Raw genomic sequence first — 19,456 nt, 5'->3', positions numbered from 1 at the left:
ATGGTGGAGCCTGGCTCTTCATCCACGGATCATCCATGCCTTGAACTTTTGTAGTTGCCCGATACTGAATTAGAAGAAGCAAAAGCAGCATTGTGGACTCTAAGGAAATTTCCAAAATCGATATTAGTGTAATGCCTTTACTCAAGGTGTGATGGATTTTGGAATGATAGTGAGTTAGTCCATCTCACTCAGTACAGTATGCACAAGCTATAGATCTCCAATGTCTGCATGAAGGGCAATTCCCAGCATTGAACCTGAGCTGCTTTAACTGAATCTGTGACAGATAGAACTAGGAATCTTTGTATTTCTAGAAGATGTTGTTGTTGTTTACTGTTGTTTATTTCCTATTATTTATATTATTTATATTTAGTTTACAAACCTGACCAAGGCAACTTAAAGATAACAGAGGTCTATTAATAAAATGCAACAAACAGTGTTAATAGATAACACTCATAAGGGTTGTTCCCATGTGGCTATTGATATTAATGGCTCTGTGGGAAGAGGGGGCTATCTAGCTGTAGCAAACTCTTCCTTTCCCCACCTCCCTTTCTCTCCAAATATCCTTCCTGCAAGGTAGCTGGCAGTAAAGACTGTATGGCACTGAAGGGGGACATGAAGGTGAAGCAGATAGCTGAGTTGGTCTGTATTACCTGCCAGCTGCCACTCCTGTTTTCCCTCCCTTGTGTATTGAAATGACATGCTCTGCCACTGATGAACTCCCATCTTAATCTAAAATGCAGTGAACTAGAGGCACAGTCCTGTTCTAAGTGTACACAGATTAGTTGCGTAATAAATAATTCCCCACACTGGAAGCTCTGTGGCCAGAGCCCAAAACATCCTGATCTCTGCTCTGATGCAAAGCAGATAAGATACAAGAATGGAGGAAATCAATTTTTTATTTAAATTCCTGGTTTTTATTTAGACCAGACATTTATTTTTATAGCTAATATGTTTTTTATTTTAAAAATCAGGATGATAGTTCTAATTTAAGATGTGTTATAGCTCAGAGATCTCATTGCAGAACAGGTATTATAAATCCCAATGCCATCTTATGAGACAATGCATGCATACAAGCCAAAATCCTATTCATGTTTTTCTGAGCAGTGAAATTAAATCCATGCTATCCTGTTGTGGTAATCCTACTCCATCTCTAAATTGGTGTGGTCCCTGCCTATGGCTTCCTTGTTTACAGTCGTTTTTCTTTTTATACAAATCTTATCAAATTGTTCACATGGAGACCAATCTTTATTATCCAGGGTTTCTTTAATATGAGAAATTGAGGGCTACTTGGATCCGACCATGTTCAGCATTCTGTTCTCCATAATGGCAAACCAAATACTTGTGGGAACTCCCGTCGCTTGTCCCAGCTCCTGCCAACCTAGCAGTTCGAAAGCATGCAAATGTGAATAGATAAATAGGTACCACCATGGTGGGAAGGTAAACAGCGTTCCGTGTCTAATCGCGCTGGCCACGTGACCATGGAAGATTGTCTTCGGACAAAAGCTAGTTCTACAGCTTGGAGACAGGGATGAGCACCGCACCCTAAAGTTGGACACAACTGGATTAAATGTCAAGGGGAACCTTTACCTTTAACTGTTTCATAAATAATTCTTAAGCACATTCTTAAAGTTACATAAAGCGTTCAGTATTTTTCTTTAACTTCTTCTATCTTAACTAATGCCGATAACCATCTCACTATTCACTCTTTAAACTTTCTCTCTGCCTCAAAATCCAAACCTTCTCTTCAAACCCCTCTCTTCCTTATCTCTATCTGACTGAACTAACTCACTAAATGTCTCTCATCTGACTCACCCCTCCCTTCTGGTTTATCTTGCCCCGCCTCCCAACAGCTCCCATTGGTGTATGCAAACAACCTCCCTCATGAGCCAAAGCAGGGTGATCGCCACAGTCAGTATCTCAACTGTGGTTTAAATTCCACATTTCTTGGCACACTGCTGCAACTATTCACCATCACACTAAAAGATTTACTCACTCTGTGCATAACAACCTGAATTGCATATACCACCTGCAGTTTCACTGCTTGATTCTTGAGTGAGATGGATCAGCTTCACAGCCTTATGCTTTCCTTTGTGCGTAGATGAGTTGTCTGATTTGTTTTTAATAGTGCTCAATCCCATATGTACTCAAAATTATGCACATTCATCCTTTTGTGTGCACATATATATATCTGCTTCTCTACTACAGGCTGAACACAATAAATGCTAGAGAAACAAGCCAGGAACACCCTAGGTGTCACAATACCCAGTACATGCTATTTCTGGAATAAACCTGGAATTCACACTGGAATACAGTAAATTCTGGATTGTTGGAAATACTGCCTAGCTGAAACATATCAACCTGAATTTGCACCCCAATTTTGTTTAAAGAAGACCTTCGTCCACTCTGTAATACAGTGCTTCTTAGAATTGTCTGTTCACTAAACCAGCAGTGGCTGCTGTTCAAGTGCATTCACTATTAGGAAAAAGGTGGTTGTGTGTAGGTGTGGGTGGGGTGTATATGAGTGGAAGATACAGTGAGTGGTGAGCAGTAAGTCAAAACTGGGAATAGTTGGACAGTTTCACTCTTGTGAAGTGAATCCAAATCCTTCTAAGTTTGGTCCTGATTAATATTGTGATTTGATTTCAACCAGACCTTCCTAGCCGCTTACCTTTCTTTCCCCAGATGAATACAATGACAGTAGAAGTAATGAGGTGATGCTGTGAAGGGCCTGCCTCATGTCTATAACTTTGAAGAAGCAGCCTCCTTGCTACTGGAAGATCTGTGAAATGGAGATTTCCCAGATTCTTTGATACTAAGGACACTGCTATGGTCCCATTCAACAGTTGAGATAGTTTGAGGATGTGGGGGCAGTGCAGTGCATCATACAGTATTCTTTTTCTGCTTCAGTTGCACATCTGGCTCTAACAACTATGGGCCCCTTGCTCTGGGATAAGAACTTTTTAGTTGTTCAAGGCAAGCCTGTCCCCCTCATCAATTAGATCTTTGTTCTGGAAACTCAACTGGGAGCAAGGAGTGCAAGAAGACATGAAGAATGAGCTGTGGTATACAGCTGTGCCAGAGTAAACACCAGCGTTGCATAAAAGAGGGAAAGGAACCTGTCATAGCCTTGACGTCCAGTGCTCTTTCAGACTGTGGTCTCCAACTATTCAAGCATGAGATCCACCTTTCTCCTCAGGCAGCAAAATGAGACCTAGAGCATAGTTTTTGACTTTTTCCTTTAGCAGGGTATGTTTAGTTTCCATGTCCATGGTAAAAATGACAGTTTTCAACTGGTCGTGGCAGCTGTGTCTTTGACTGCAACCTGAAGCACAAATATTGGTAGATGGTTGTGTTTTTTTTTTTTATCTCCATGCTGCAAAAAGCTTCAGCTTTCTACATCATAAGTCCCTTGGGGTAGGTTGTTCTTCTGCTCTATGGTTTACAAGTAATGAAAATTATTTGTAAAGCACAAGGTACATGCATAGCAGTATATTTCTTGTGATTATGAATAAAGAAAATTGTATCGTTGTACCCCAGTGCTGCTCCCAAAATGTTTGGTGACAAACAAATTCCCAGTTGTGAAAAATAGTGTGAGGCATCTGTGGTGCTGAGAGGTAGATTTGCTCTGAAGCTTGAAGGGTGTACCTGAGAACTTCCTCTGGTTACATGATCCTTCCAGTGCACTACATATGTGAGACATGCTGTTAAGTTATATATTGTTACTAAATTTTGTCCTCAAATAATTGAAATAAAATAAAATTTGGAAGTCAGATAGCCTGATTGTGTGAGCAATACAAATTACTGTATACATTTAGCTGTTAGCATATCCATCTCTATATTAGCAAGGGGGTGTGCCACAGAGCTTGGAAAAGTTACTTATTTGGGCTCCAACTCTCAAAATCTCTAGCCAAGCGTGGAGAGGGTACAAGCTGCCTGAGGATTCTGGGAATTGTAGTTCACTCAAGTAAATTGTGTGTGGGGACAGGAATCTATGTTAGAGATTGCCTATAATTAGAACTGAAAGCATGTTAAGTTGCAGACAGGTGGGTGAGGCACCTTTTCATGTTTGTAAAATCAGCCTTCAGAGGAGTTCTGTGCTTAAGTCCTGAAGTCCAGTCACCAAACAAAGCAAGCTAATTTTGCTTGGGTGAAGGGGTGTGCGCGCGCTGTGACATTCACTCTCTCACATTGGTTAAGAACAGGCCCTCCAAAAGCTTGGGTGACAGCTGAGACCACCTCAATTATTTGGAAAGAGAGGTAAAATATTTTAATGCAAAGAATGGCATATTTTCCCCCTAATCCATTACTGTAGAACTCTGTTTAGTATTTTTCTTTTGGCTAAGATACACCCCCCCACCCAGGTCAAATGATTCTGCTAGCTCCATTTATTGTAGGGGCTGGTTAAGAATTTCCCTCTTCCAGTCATGAGCTAGCTCTTAAGAGACTGAGAAAAGAAGAAAGGAAAGCAGAATAGGACAACGCTGCATCCTTTTTATAATTTTTTTAAAAAAAGAAACAGATTATTCTTAGAGAACATTAACTCTAAGTTCAATTAAATCTTCCAGTTCGTTACTTAGATCTTTCCTCTTCCCAGGGCCATTACTTATTTTGCATAATTTGCTATTTCAGTTCTGCTGGATGTGGGATGGGGGAAGAAGCTATGCAGAGAATGAAAGCCCTGTGCTCTGTCTTCTAAAACAACCCTTCAATTTCCCTGACTCCAGGAATTCCTCTGTGTTTTCAACAGGCCCCACCAGCTCACTCCTAGCAGGTGGAAGGGCACAGAAATTACTTTCTGAAATTCTCAGGAGGCTGCATTCTGTTCCCAGTGCACGAGTTTCAGATACACACAGCTTTGTTGATAGAGTAGTACTTGGGGCTTATGAAGTTGCACCAGTGGTATTGGGTGGCTGGATTTTCCATCTCCCCCTTGCTCCACCCTTGTGTGTAAGAGTCACACACAACCTTTTGTGCACACCAGAGTGCTGATTCATATATGACAAACTGTTTCTAAGCCTTGACTGGGTCACGTTACACATGGTATTAGAAATCCATGACTGGATTTTCTACCATCGTTTTCTCTTGTCAAAAGAAGCCCTTTGGGGCTTCAGTCTAGGAAAGAAGAGAGTTTACATCTATCCCTCTGCACCATGGCTCTGATCCAAATCTCCCTGATTCCCAAGGGTTTTGTGAGCCAAGAAGGGGAAAATATACAGGTCCTTTGGAGAATAATAGACCAGGAAGAAATAATCCCACATGCAATTTTAAATATATGTATTCTAATGTACTTCAGTGTCCCATACATGCATCAGTGGCCTATTTTTCCCTTCACCCGACCCCGCCCTTAAACTGCTTTTGATTGTTGAGGATGACACGTCTGTGAGAGCTCATCTTAAATATTATTCCACAATTCTTATAAATGTTTTCACATCAAAGTTTCAACAATGTTTAGAGCTCCATTTATTTTCTTATCTTCCCACGCCCTAGAAATCCTGGCAAGTTTATTACAGAGTTGGTGGTGGCTCTGCTGTCCTTTTCGTAACTCTCCCACTCTGTTGGGAATGCTGCTGCCTTGCAGATGTACAAAATATCTCTGCTTCCACCCTTTCCCTTCTCCCATTTTTCCTTCCATTTCAGCACATTCCCATGATCTGTGACAGGCCCTCCTGAATCCCCAAATCTGAGTGTTGCATCCTGTTTCCTGCAATTGAATCACATCAGTAGATTTTATACTGCAGCTATTTTTAGGCATTTGCTTGTGATATGTGTGGTTTGTAGAACACACGCACACGCGCACGCACACACACACACACACACGCACACACACACACACACTGCATTGTTGAAACTTTGAAGTAAATCTTTAAATTCTGGAATAATAACCTTTGAGATGGACATACACACAAACACATACTGCTGAATAGGTGAGGAATGTTTTAAAGAGTTCTTTACTTTTTCCCTTATGTAAATGAAGTTTATAGCCATCAGCATGCATTGATCCACATGAAGAATTCCTGTGGTGAAGCAAGTTTCATACAGATACCCCCAAGCTGATTTTCTTGCTTGAAATAGCTGGAAAAGGCACTGCTTCAATTATAGACATTGTGTCCAATTTTATTTGAGTACAGCTTGGTTCAGAGTGGGGTTCCTCTAGAACAGTGGTTCTCAAACTGGGGTTCCCTAGATGTTCTTGGACTGCAATTCCCAGAATCCTTCACCACTTGCTGTGCTGGCCAGGATTTCTGGGAGTCACAGACCAAGAACATCTGGGGACCCAAGTTTGAGAACCACTACTAGAAGTTTGCAGGCATAGCTGACTGGATGCCTATGTAGTGCAGATACCTGTGTGATGAAGTGGTCTTAACATGATGGTGTTTCTGTGTCAGGCATATGCCAGGCCTTGTACAAGGTCCATCCCGATAGAGGGCTCCTAGCATTATCAATTAAAAAAAAAGATTATGGAACACATTCTGCCTTTCATTCCTTAAGAGACTTTCTTTAGTAAGAAAGAATGGAAGAACCAATATAAAAAAACATAGGGAGCTATAACAAATAGAAGTTAATAATGCCTGGACTTTACTCTCCTGTAAATATGGAACCAAGGAAATATAAGAAGAGAATGGAGGACAGTTAGAGTTTCAGTTAGAGTTAGGATTTCAGTTAGACAGGAGTTAGGGGCTTCGGTTACTGATGAGATAGGACAGTTAGTCAGGAGTTAGGGAAAGAGTTAGGTAGTTGGAAGAATTTGTTTTGGAAAGAAACACTTGGAAAGAAACGTATAAGAGAACTGAATGCAACTGATATAAAGTGATTGAAACTAAATACAAAGTAACCAGCATATTTCTAAGTTAAATGAAGTTTAATGAATACCAAATACAATTCCATCTATGATTTCCTTGATTCTTAAATATGTTAATCTATTAATAAACGTTATATTTGACACAACTGTTTCTGTGGTCCTAATTGGTAATTGAGGAAGGATTTCCTCTGGTGACAGCGGAAGTGAAGACAAGAGAAACTGTCATGCCCGAAGGCAAATCTGTTTGTTAGGGAGAACATACAGAGGAGCTGGGGGTGTGTGACAACCTTGTTCATTGTATCTATATGCTCCTATGCTAAAAATCTGAGACATTCCCTAAAAGGGAGAGGCAAAAACTTACGGGTGAAGCAATAACTTCAAAAGCAAGGAAATCCCTTCCACAGATTCACTCCCTACTATTCTTCACAAAAGAAACACTGGCCCACTGTGAAACAGCTTTGAAAAGGATGACTTTCATGCTAGGAATCATTAGGGTAGGTACTAAAATAATTGTACAGTACTACGACTCGTACTGTTGTGATGCTGTTGTTTGACTATATAAAGGAACACAGTTCCAACACCTCTCCCGCAAAAAGCAACCCATCCCACCTGCTCCTCGCAGTACTTGATGTTAAACATTGTGACACCTAAGGAGGCAAAACCAACCAACCAACCAAACAAAAAACCCTGACACCAGGAATTGTGCTTTCTCCATCATGGCACCTTTCCTCTGGATCCTCTGTTTTAAGGAAATTAATAAAACCAGAATTTTATAAAGCAATTTTTTATTAGTGCTTCTAACACTGACCTGAGATGCCTGAATTGACTTTTAATTTTTCAGTTCTATTGAACCACAGGTTTTTAGCTAGTGACAGGGTTTCATTGTATTTATTGTATACTATCATTTTGTATTGTTAATTTTAATGATGACTGACATTTTGTGAACCGCACGGAGAGTGTTCTCACTAATGGGACAGTATGCAATTTGAAATAATAAATAATGACAGGATGAATTTTGAGCTATAGCCAGACTTCTTAAATGAAATCAGTGGAATTACAGTTAGTTGCAACTAGCTTAACTTCCAGTGATTTCAATGGATATATTCCAAGTATACCTGAATCAGTATCCAATCTATAGTGTATATTACAATTCTGATTGCTCTATTTCAAAATACTGTAGAACAGGAAAAGATTCAGGCAGGGGGGCTACATAACCTTTCCTTTTATGAGAAAGGTTCAGTATGTTTGAGGCTTTTCAGTTCAGAATATATGTCACTCAGCAATTATTTTTGTTTTTGTTTTTGATAAAATCAGGCCAAAAGCAGGTACTACAAGAGAATACAATATTCCCCTCTAATATTCAGAATTGGGACTATTTGGCAGGAGGTTCAGGATGACACAGAATTTCTTTGTACAGTGCCCGATTAACATACAGAATTCACTTCTGAAAAATATACAAGACCTGCTGAAAGGGGATTAAATAAATTCATGTAGTTCAAAATTGGGAAAGGAGTATGACAAGGCTGTATATTGTCCCCCAGCTAATTTAACTTATATGCACAATACATCATGCAAAAGGCAGGACTGGATGAATCCCAAGCTGGAGTTAAGATTGCCGGAAGAAATATCAACAACCTTAGATATGCAGATGATACCACTCTGATGGCAGAAAGTGAGGAGGAATTAAATAACTTCTTAATGAAGGTGAAAGAGGAGAGCACAAAAATGGTCTGAAGCTCAACATCAAAAAACTAAGATCATGGCCACTGGTCCCATTACCTCCTGGCAAATAGAAGGGGAAGAAATGGAGGCGGTGACAGATTTTACTTTCTTGGGCTCCATGATCACTGCAGATGGTGACAGCAGCCATGAAATTAAAAGACGACTGCTTCTTGGGAGGAAAGCAATGACAAACCTCGACAGCATCTTAGAAAGCAGAGACATCACCTTGCCAACAAAGATCCGCATAGTCAAAGCTATGGTTTTTCCAGTAGCAATGTATGGAAGTGAGAGTCTGCCCATAAAGCAGGCTGACTGCCAAAGCATTGATGCTTTTGAATTGTGGTGCTGGATGAGACTCTTGAGAGTCCCCTGGACTGCAAGGAGATCAAACATATCCATTCTGAAGGAAATCAATCCTGAGTGCTCACTGGAAGGACAGATCCTGAAGCTGAGGCTCCAATACTTTGGCCACCAATGTATTTTGTTCCACTCTTCCACAGCTCCTAAATGCCAGAAAGCTCCCCCTAATATCCAGCTGAAATCTCTTTTCTTATCATTGGTTTGAGTCCCACACTCTGGAGTTGATGAAGCTTTTCTTTGGATGTTCTATTTGTACTCCTTCCTCAAAGCGCTTCAAGGCAGGAGAATATTGGGTCCCTCCTACGGGGTGGGTTGGTCTTGATTGACCAAGAAGACAACTCAGTGAGCCTCATAACTGTGGAGAATCTGATTTCAGATTTCCCAAAACAATCTAATTACAGTATTTCAAGCTCTGAGTCCATTCCAAATCTACTCGTTGCTTCGGTCTTTTTAAAAATTCTTCTTCCAAAGACTTCCAGGCTATGCTGAAAAGCAACAAAACAAAGCATCTACAACAGCCGTTCTCAACAGGAGCCATTTGAAGGGGGCCACAGATTGGCAACAATTCTTCACACATTACCTTATAAGGTTTGTTATGCAACTCACACTATCCTGATTTGTACAATACAATTTGTACAATACTTTCATATTGTGTTTATGGCTGTGGCCAAAAATAGATTGAGAATTGGATCTAGAAGACCTTGTAGCCTCACTCAGATGGTACAATAAATGGAAAAATCCAGACCAACCGCACATAGATTGCAACCTATGAAGATTTAATGCAGCTGATCAGCCATGTATGGCAGGACTTGAGGATGAAAAATGCTCCTGTTGTCACTGCCTGACCTGAACTTTCAACAATGATAAGTTTGTCAGGCACCTAGAAAGCCACTATCCATGGTTTAAATACAATGTTCCTCTTGGTAAGTCTGAGCAGGGCTAGAATAAACATCTTAAGGACAGCATATTGTAGAATCCCTTTGCCTGAAAATCTTCCAGAAAAGTCTGGATGTGCTCAGCTATAGGATATCTGGTCTTAAGCATCTGGTCTAAAATGATCTGTCAGTTCCTTCCAGCTCCGTGACTTCTATAAATCCAACAACAGTCAATATGTTCCATGTTTGCATTCTTTTATGATGAAAGTCACTCAGTGGGCCATAAAAAGAACCACACAGAGCAGTCTTTTGGTCACAGCGGAAAACTTTTTTTTCATAGGAGAAATGTATACATCTCCACTAGTCACAAAGTGAAATGGGGGGTGGGATGGGGGGGGGCTCCCAGTCTGCTTTTCCTGGAAGGCCTGCTGTCACATGTATCCTTTGCTGGAAAAAACAACACCTTCAATCATAAATTAATGTAACACAGAGAAAGAGCCTGCTCTGAATACTGTACAAAGGTTCAAAAAGGCCTATCTGACTATCAGCAGCATGGATACAATACTATACACATTCACCTGAGAGTAAGCCCTGTTAAACTCTGTAGCATTTACTTCTGAGCAGTTGTACATAGGTTTGCATTGTAATTTTCAAACTACGTGCAAGGAAACTATGAGTTTTTCCAGGGGTTTTACTTGAGTTCTCAGTGAAAAGATCATTAGTAGACTAACTGTCCTGGAATCCAATTTGCTCAACATGACAGATCTTTCATTGTGATGTGTAGTATTAAAAACCGTCAAGTACACTTTAGCATATAACTTTGGCTCAGAAAGTATATGAGTGAGAACCAACAAGCCTGGACTATAAAGTGAACGAGCCATCTTAAACGATGCCCCATAATCAGGTAAATGGAAGAGGGGACAGTCCTTGACTTTTGACTTGGTGTGAGATGGCTCCCCAGTACTACATTTGAAAAGCACTTGTGTCAAAGAACTGGTTATGTGCCAAAATACAGGAATTGTTTGGATAAGAATATTTGTGTTATTTTAATGTTATGTTTGAAAACTTTTCATCATCAGATGAATTCACTGGATAAATTCAGGGCTAGCCTAAGAACTAGGGAGAGTGAGCATCAAGTGACAGATGCTGAGGAGGAGCAGATGCAGCATCTCAAACATTCCTTGGCCTCTTCCAACGGAAAGATAAAGTTGTATGTGTCCCATCGCCTGATCTGCACCTGGAACTATCCTGTTGTCCTCAGATATACTGGTGAACACTTTCCCATCACAAAGGCTGAAGTACAATTCAACTGCCAATTCAGTTTGTTTCTCTACAGCAGTGGTTCTAAAACTTGGGTCCACATATGTTCTTGGACTACAGCACCCAGAAATCCTAGCCTGCACAACAGGTGGTGAAGGCTTTTGGGAGTTTCAGTTCAAGAGGGACCCAAGCTTGGGAACCAGTGCTCTATGTGGAATGGAGCAGAGCAGAATGGCAGCACCATTTTTTATTTGCCTCAGGTAGCAAAACATCTTGGGCTAGCTCCAAATGGAAATCCCCTTGCCTGGATAATACATACAACAACCATCAAGAAAACATTTCATGAAGTCCATTATAGAAGGAACAGCTAGATGTAGTAGAGGGACATTATAAATATGTGTGTAAACCAGAAGCCTCTACAAACTTGCAGAAAATAAGGAGACGCCTACTTAATCAGATCAAAACTCCACCAAGTTGAAAGCTTGTTTCCTGCACTGGCCAAGAAGGTGCCTCTGAGAAGCCCACACATGGGAAGAGCATGAAGATGAAGGTCTTCTCCCATTGTTCCTCATCAACAGCTGATAATCCACTGTAAAAGAGCTCTGGACATTCCATGTAGCCATAATGACTAGCAGCCTGTCAATAGAAGTTTTGTTGTTGTTTACTCGTTAAAGTTGTGTCCGACTCTTCGTGACCCCATGGACCAGAGCATGCCAGGCCCTCCTGTCTTCCACTGCCTCCTGGAGTTTGGTCAAATTCATGTTGGTAGCTTTGATGACACTGTCCAACCGTCTCGTCCTTTGTCGTCCCCTTCTCCTCTTGCCTTCACACTTTCCCAACACCAGGATCTTTTCCAGGGAGTCTTCTCTTCTCATGAGATGGCCAAAGTATTGGAGCCTCAGCTTCAGGATCTGTCCTTCCAGGACAAGAAGGTGACGGAATCGCTTTCATTTGAGATTTTTAAACAAACTAGATGATCATCTGCTGGGGATGGTATAGCTGGCATTTCCAGCACTGGTGGGAAGGAGGTTCAGTTAGATGACCATGGGACTCCCTTTCAACTCAATAGTTCTGATTCAAAGATCTTAAAAGGCCAGCCAAAATTATCACATAAATTTACCTGAAACTTTAAGAATATATACATTTACATCTACAGTATGTCTGCAATATCTTACTAAATCAGCACATTAGCTAATTAAATTCCCACAAACCATAGTGCTGATGGCAGGCTTTTTTTGTTAGTAGCAATTATCTGCATCAAGTGGACAACCTCCCTCTGCATTTCATTTTAATGTAGATGAATTTAAGAAGCTTAAACCATGCTTCAGCAAGCTGCATTAGTAGTCTACAGGGCTGAAAGAATAATGTATTATTTATTTATTTGAATATGCGAAACACTTTCCTTCTAATGGATGCTACTTAGTCTTAACTGTAACTAAAATCAGGATGCAAGCGTGCCTTGAGATGTCATTTCATTTGCTGACTTTCTCAGTGATGTAGCAGAAGAAAATGAAATATCGTGTCCTCTTTTTCTGTAACTGCGTAATAAAATGGCCCAATGCCCTTTCTCTTTCAAATGACATAATTTAATCTCATCTTCAGATCCAAGATTCTCTGTAAATCCCAGCATCTGACCTGCAATGACGTCAAGCAGAGGATGCAACTCTCTAAAGCCCACAATACATATGTACTCTGTCCAGAGAATTCTGATTATTGAGCAGTCAAAAATGCTATAGATTAAATGGTTACGGTGAAGCAGTCCATTTTCATAAATTAAACACATTGTTTAAGTACAGTTGTTGTCATTGTTATATCATGTCAGGTAACTCCCGCTTCTTGCTGCCAGAGAATATATTTGTCTGCTGTCTTTTTGTAGGAAATTATGAATGAGGGAAACATGCTTTTTGCATTTCTTTTCAAGGAAATACATGTATTAATCAATTTTTGAATGTTTGATTTCTGACAGTAGGAATTTTTCATTTATGTTCTGCCCTAATTTTAGAGTTCTGTCATGACACGGTAGAATCACATTACTTGTAACAGTAATGATGCATTGTTCCAGCAGACAACACATGTGATCTTGAGTTGGAGGAGCTTCCCATACTTACAAGTATAGTACTTAGTTTTACTTATGCTCATTGGGGAGGTCATGTTTTCAAATGTAATAATATATAATTATATGAGGCATGCTGCATTAGATCAGGTTTTATAATGAGGATACAGCAGCCAAAGTGATGGTGCTTTTAGACAGAAGATACATAATTCACCACATTCCTTGACTGTGATGTGGTTGGTCAGGAACTGAGCCTTGGAGAATATAAAGAGAGCAATAACTCTTTTGAAATGTGGATGCCTTTGTGAAAAATACAAGCTTGTTGAAGAAAAAGCAGATAAAAGAAAACTAATTTGGAAAGAAAGCTTCCAAGTGATGTTCAGAACTTGAAAAATAATGCGTTATAATCTTGGTTTTAAGGTGACTCCCAAGTAATTAAAAAAAGCAAGAGCAGGTGACAGCTTTATTGGACCACTACATTTTTTAAAAAAGTTAGCTTTTGACCTAAACTAGTCTTCATCAGGCTGTACACCAATATTCTAAAAAGTCCAAAAATTCTTGGCAAATGCTCAGATCATGTCCTAATGGCCTCTGGACCACCTGAGTAGTTTGAAATCTACATTCCTGATGTGTGTTTGCAACTTGCTTTTTTAAACTCACTTTTTCAGAAACAAAAAGTGTGGTCCTCTTGTCTAAGGACCACACAACATTGTTTGTTTCTCCCCAAGTAATTATCATCATAGTTACATTTTTGGTACAAGTATCTGTTTCTTTTCTTATTTCTTTTTCTTAAAATAAGAATGCTTATCTTTTAAATTACACTTGTAACTATAAAAGCAACTAAAAGGTTAAGGTCATATCACAAATTAGGTCAGATTATTTCTTCCTGTTAAAGCTGTAATGTGGCTTCATTAAGCCTTAGTGACAGAAAAATAATTACTTCTGAGTCACTGAGTGACATAGTGATAGTGTTGATAGTGCCTCAAATATACAATTTTATATACTTTTACATAATTGTAACTATCCCGTATTTCCTTATAATTTCTTCCTTCTATTTTCTGATCTTATAAATCCAGTAGGATGGGAGCAGGAAGGAATGGTGGAAAAGCTGCTCAGTGCTTTTTGATCAGCAGTGGCATGAGCTATCCATCTGGAAGCATCCATAATGAGGGCATTTGGAATGATGTTTAATTTCAGAGGTACAGCAGGAATGTATATTTAGATTTTTGTTTTTTACAGGGAAACACATCAACCACAGAAAGAATTAAAAAACACCAATATAGCAGGAGCCCCGGATTAGTGGTGCCTCCATGGATGTTGGAGGTATGGCCATTGTCTTTGTTCTGTGGTGCATTGTTGGGAAGTCTGTCTTTCCTTCCTTGAAAGGGAAGCTTCAATGCCAGTGTAGTGGCACAGTATCTCTTTCACTGTTGTGGTCTATGTATGGAGTTTTTGTGCTCTTCATTACTTCTTCCAAGTACAGTAAGCTTGAGAGCCAGTGTAGTGTAGCAGATGGGACTCAGGAAATTGCTTGGCCATTGAAACTCACTCAGGCTGGCAATGGTGAGTTTCTTTAATGACCATCCCTTCAGCATCTCACATGCTACAGAAACCATATTGGGGTTATCCTAAGTCGCAAAAAATGGTCTGAAGTTCAACATCAAAAAAACTAAGATCATGGCTACTGGTCCCATCAACTTCTGGCAAATAGAAGGGGAAGATATGGAGGCAGTGGCAGATTTTACTTTCTTGGGCTCCACGATCACTGCAGATGGAGACAGCAGCCACGAAATTAAAAGACACCTGCTTCTTGGGAGGAAAGCAATGACAAACCTAGACAGCATCTTAAAAAGCAGAGACATCACCTTGCCAACAAAAATCCGCATAGTCAAAGCTATGGTTTTTCCTGTAGCGATGTATGGAAGTGAGAGCTGGACCATAAAGAAGGCTGACCCCCGAAGAATTGATGCTTTTGAATTGTGATGCTGGAGGAGGCTCTTGAGAGCCCCCTGGACTGCAAGGAGAATAAACCTATCCATTCTGAAGGAAATCAACCCTGAGTGCTCAATGGAAGGGCAGATCCTGAAACTGAGGCTCCAATACTTTGGCCATTTCATGAGAAGAGAAGACTCCCTGGGAAAGACCCTGATGTTGTGAAAGTGTGAAGGCAGGAGGAGAAGGGGACGAAAGAGGACGAGATGGCTGGACAGTGTCACTGGAGCTACCAACATGAATCTGATCCAACTCCGGGAGCCAGTGGAAGATAGGAGGGCCTGGCGTGCTCTGGTCCATGGGGCCAGGAAGAGTCAGACACGACTAAACGACGACGAAGAAGTCGGGAATGACTTGACAACACATAGGACACAAGCTTAATACATTCCACAATGTGCCTTCGGTCCTTACATGCTGCTGTATTAAATAATTGAAAAACAACATTTGTGCCACTAAAATCCATTGTCAAGTTGAGCAACAATACATTATGTTCCTGTAACAGAGCATCTCACCTTTTGTGGTGTCACAGGAATGACTGACTTGAAAAGGCAAACATTTACAGGGTTGTATTTCAGTATGGGAACTGGATATGTACAAATACAAGAAGAGACGGGAGGAACTGTAATGGGCACATGTTGCTGTTATGTTTGTGAATTGCAATGGGCACAGAAGTAAAATGTTTCTCAGAACAGGAACTAAATGGCAAGAACAGTTTGTAAGAATGACCATTGCTTGTTTACATTTAAACGGAAATGTGCTACCCCCTCACCTAAGTTCACAGAACTAACATTCATCAGTTTCTTATTGTATATGTACTTTTGTATTTACACATTGCTCTTGAAATTTAGCATACTACTAAAGTCTCAGAAGCATTTTACCTGAAGGGTCCCTCAAAAGTTACATTTAGTGCCTTCTTTACAATATATATAAACTCTTTTTTCTATTTGAAACCCCCAATCATGTAATAAGATGCTGTATTATAGATACAAACAAAAAACCAGTGTAAACGATAAAAACAGCAGCAACATTAATAATTGAAAAAGAACGTGGCAAAGATATGCTATAAGGTAACATTGAAACCTGGACACAGGTTTCAAAAAGATACATGCCACTACTACAAAACAAAAACACACCCCAACCTTAGTCCTCATTCCCACTAGGATTGTTTGTTTGTTCATTTTTACCTCACCTTTCTCCTAAAAAAAAAGTTGTAAGGCTGCTCACAACATTAAAAATATAGAATTAAAAACTAAGAACAGTACATTATTCAAATATTAAAGAAGAATTAATAACATTAAAGATATTAGGTAAAAACTGTGCAAAAACAGATTTAGAAGCCTCAAAGTAAAAGCATCCTGTTTATTGTCACCTAGACCAGGGGTCTCCAAACTACAACCCGTGGACCATGTCTGACTCGCCTTCCCTTTCTATCCAGCCCAGCGTGCATGTGTGCCAGCGAGTGTGGGAGTGAGGGCAGGTAGGTGTGAGGGCTTGCATACATGCATTGCACACATGCGTCTTCCTTCGGCCCTCAAACATCTGGAACACATATGTTGTGGTCATCACTCTGAAAAGTTTGGAGACCCCTGACTTAGACTGTCATTAAAGAAAAGCCTGCCTGATGAGAAAGTTCTTATATCAGAATCCACAGCCTGGTGCAAAGGTATACACTCAGAAGTAACAAATGTTGAACTGAAGAATTTATTTAGAGTACCATAACTGAATGCAGATAATCATTCCAAACCAAATTCTACTTGTGATCTTTTTTTGGATCAGCTATATAATTTGAGCCGGGATCTGAATCTTTTTATTGCAACCATTGTTAACCAATTGAAAATCAGAAATTTTTGCTGTAATCCACTCTGAATCACCCAAAGATCTAACAGAAGATCCAGATCCACTCTTTGCCTTCCCCAGCATAGGCTGCAGAGATCTTCTTACCTATGCTTGAAACAAAAACTTCTTCCTTCCCTTTGGAGGTAGCGGAATATCCAATGTAGAGAATGACCTCAGCGACTTCATCACCACAGATGTAGTGAAAGAAAGTAGCATTATTATAGCATTCACCCAAAAGTGCTCATGACATTTGCTAACTTCTAAGCAAAGTGAATATATCTCTCAAGGGGAATTTAGAGAAAACTCTGATAAATAGGATTTAAACCTATAGATGAATTTTATCATAGCAGACGTAACTTACTGTTGAAATCTATAACCTAACTTTCAAAGTGAATCCTACTTTTAATCTTTAATCTCCATCTATAATTGCATCTCTGAATTACTGCAAACTGACTCCGGCATCTGTTGACAGAAAGCTGGGTTAGATTTTAACAGTAAACATCTGTGTTGCATTCTAAAAGATAGTCTTCCAATAGTTACTAACAGAGAATGCTTCTGACCCTTTAGTTTAAGGTGTAAAAAAAAAGATGAGCAACCTATCATATTAATGTTTCAGCAAAAGTAAGCTTCTTGAGTTTAACAAGGCTTATATTCATAGAAGTTAATCTACATTTCAAAATATTCACATTTACTCAGAATTCACGTATATTAATGTTCATACAATCACTTTGGCTGGGCAGGCCAATCCTGTGCATGCTTACAGAGCAGCAAGTTTGCATTCAGCAGGACATACATACATCATTCAAGACACCTTTTTGGAATTATTATCCTTTGCAGGGAGAAGGAAGCAATGAATTAAGCACCATTTTGTTTGAGGAAAAAAACCACACACACATTATTCAGCTCGATGCATACAATTTACTGGAGAAATTTGGCCACTAAGAAATTTTGGAACTAAGTGGCCAAAGTCGTATTGGGGGAAATCACATGCAGTCGCACAAGGGAGCATCTCCTCTGGCTTGCTGCCTGTCACATGGCTGGGTGCACAACAAAGCCTGGGATGGTTTACAAGATCCATGGGTGGCTGCCAGCACAACAGATGGTAGAATGGAGTGAAAAATTGTTTGTGGAATTTGTTTTACGTGAGCATGAAAGGCAGTAAGATTCTGGCCAGTGGGACCAACATCTGAGGAAGACCTTTAGAAATGGATTGCATGGCCTGATGCAATTCTACCTGGCAAGCAAATTCAAAACATCAATTAAAAGTCACAGTCCTATGCTCAATTCTTCTCGTCCTTTCTCTCTTGCGGGTGGCTGGATGTCATCATGGCTACCTTGAATCTGGATGCACAGCTGCAAGTTGCCATGTTGTTGCTGCATCCAAACCAGTCTTCAATACTCCTGAACTTCTAAGTTCCTTCTCCTGCACTTTCCCCTTCTATTTTTACCTTGAACCATCGGTTCTAACAATCTGTACTTCATGACACCGAAGTAGTCTACATTTCTCCTTTGTATGTGCTTGATGATTTCTTGATCTTTATTCATTTGTTCTAGTACTTCTTCGTCGGTCACCCTCCGGTTCCAAGAAATGCTCAGCACCCTGCCCGACCACCCGGGTGGAAACCCCACACTGAAAGATGCACAGGATCCGGCAGCACCGTGCTCCATGTAGTCGCCCCCCCCATCCGCTCCTCCGAGGTGCTTCTGCTCCTCGCCCTCTTTCCCCTGCTCGAGGCGCTCCTTTTCTCCCCTCTCTCCGCGCCTGAAACAACAAAGGAAGATGCCGGCAGAGACACAAAAGCTCTCCGCGCTCTCCAACGGAGCCGACAGCAGGCCGAGGCAAAGGGGGGCGGGGCTACAACCCGTGACTCAGCAACCCCAGCTCATGCTCCGCCCCGCAGCCCTGACAAGGCGAGAGTCCCAGGGCTGTACCCGGGCAGCGCTCGCGGTTGGGTGCGCGCGCGCTCGCTCGCTCTTTGGCTGTGGCGGAGGAGAGGCGCTTGCTCGCCGGCCCGCCCACCTACCCACCCGGCGAGTAAGTAAGTCGCCGGTCGGTGAGGAGGAGGAGGAGGAGGAGAAGGAGGAGGAGAACCCTTCCCGCCCGCCACCCGCTCCGACTGGGCTGCCCAAGGAGGGGCTCAACCTGCACCTTTCGGGCGTGGAGGCTTTGGGAGGCAGCTTGAGTTTTCTTTCCTCCTCCTTGTGAGGACCGAGCCGCTGAAAGTCGAGGTAAGGGCTTCCTTTTTTTGTCTGCCTCTGCCTCGCGCTCTCGCGGCCCCCTCACCCCCCGCGCTGACTTTGCACACAAAGGCTCTCTCGGCTTGAGGGAGGAAGAAAGAAGTCAACGTGCGCGGGCTGGGGCGCGGGCAGGCGAGGAATGGAAGGAGGAAGTGGGGGGAAACATAAAGCTCTCCAGATGTTGAGCAAAGGAAAGAGGCGGAGGGGAGCCAGCTGTGCGGCTTGGAGCCTTCTGCCCGGCTTCCTCCAGCCCCCGCCGGCTGTGGTCTCCCAAGTTAATCGCGCTCGCCGCCTTCCAGTTATCTTGCGATGTTGCGCACG

General features: G+C 41.2%; 1 protein-coding gene and 1 long non-coding RNA gene across 3 annotated transcripts in view; one reads left to right on the top strand and one right to left on the bottom strand.

Annotated features, from left to right (window-relative positions):
• Nucleotides 1–19,456, top strand: part of FAM107B (family with sequence similarity 107 member B) — a 112,875-nt gene that overhangs the window by 35,895 nt on the left and 57,524 nt on the right. Inside the window, exon 1 of one of the 2 annotated variants that reach the window (XM_020809681.3) lies at nucleotides 18,984–19,126. The exons of the other annotated variant lie outside the window; for it this stretch is intronic. The gene's annotated coding sequence lies outside the window, so the exon portion shown is untranslated. Of the gene's footprint in view, nucleotides 1–18,983; nucleotides 19,127–19,456 lie in introns of those variants that run through there. 2 annotated transcript variants of the gene reach the window in all.
• LOC140707422 (uncharacterized) lies at nucleotides 14,293–19,177 on the bottom strand. Its single transcript, XR_012087478.2, has 2 exons — nucleotides 19,047–19,177; nucleotides 14,293–18,659 (listed from the first exon to the last, which is right to left on the bottom strand). It is a non-coding gene; the product is annotated as an uncharacterized LOC140707422 (long non-coding RNA).

Source organism: Pogona vitticeps, chromosome 5, assembly GCF_051106095.1.
Source record: "Pogona vitticeps strain Pit_001003342236 chromosome 5, PviZW2.1, whole genome shotgun sequence".
NCBI classification, from domain to species: Eukaryota; Metazoa; Chordata; class Lepidosauria; order Squamata; family Agamidae; genus Pogona; species Pogona vitticeps.
Note: the sequence above shows the minus strand (reverse complement) of the source record. Positions and strands in the feature narration are given on the sequence as shown.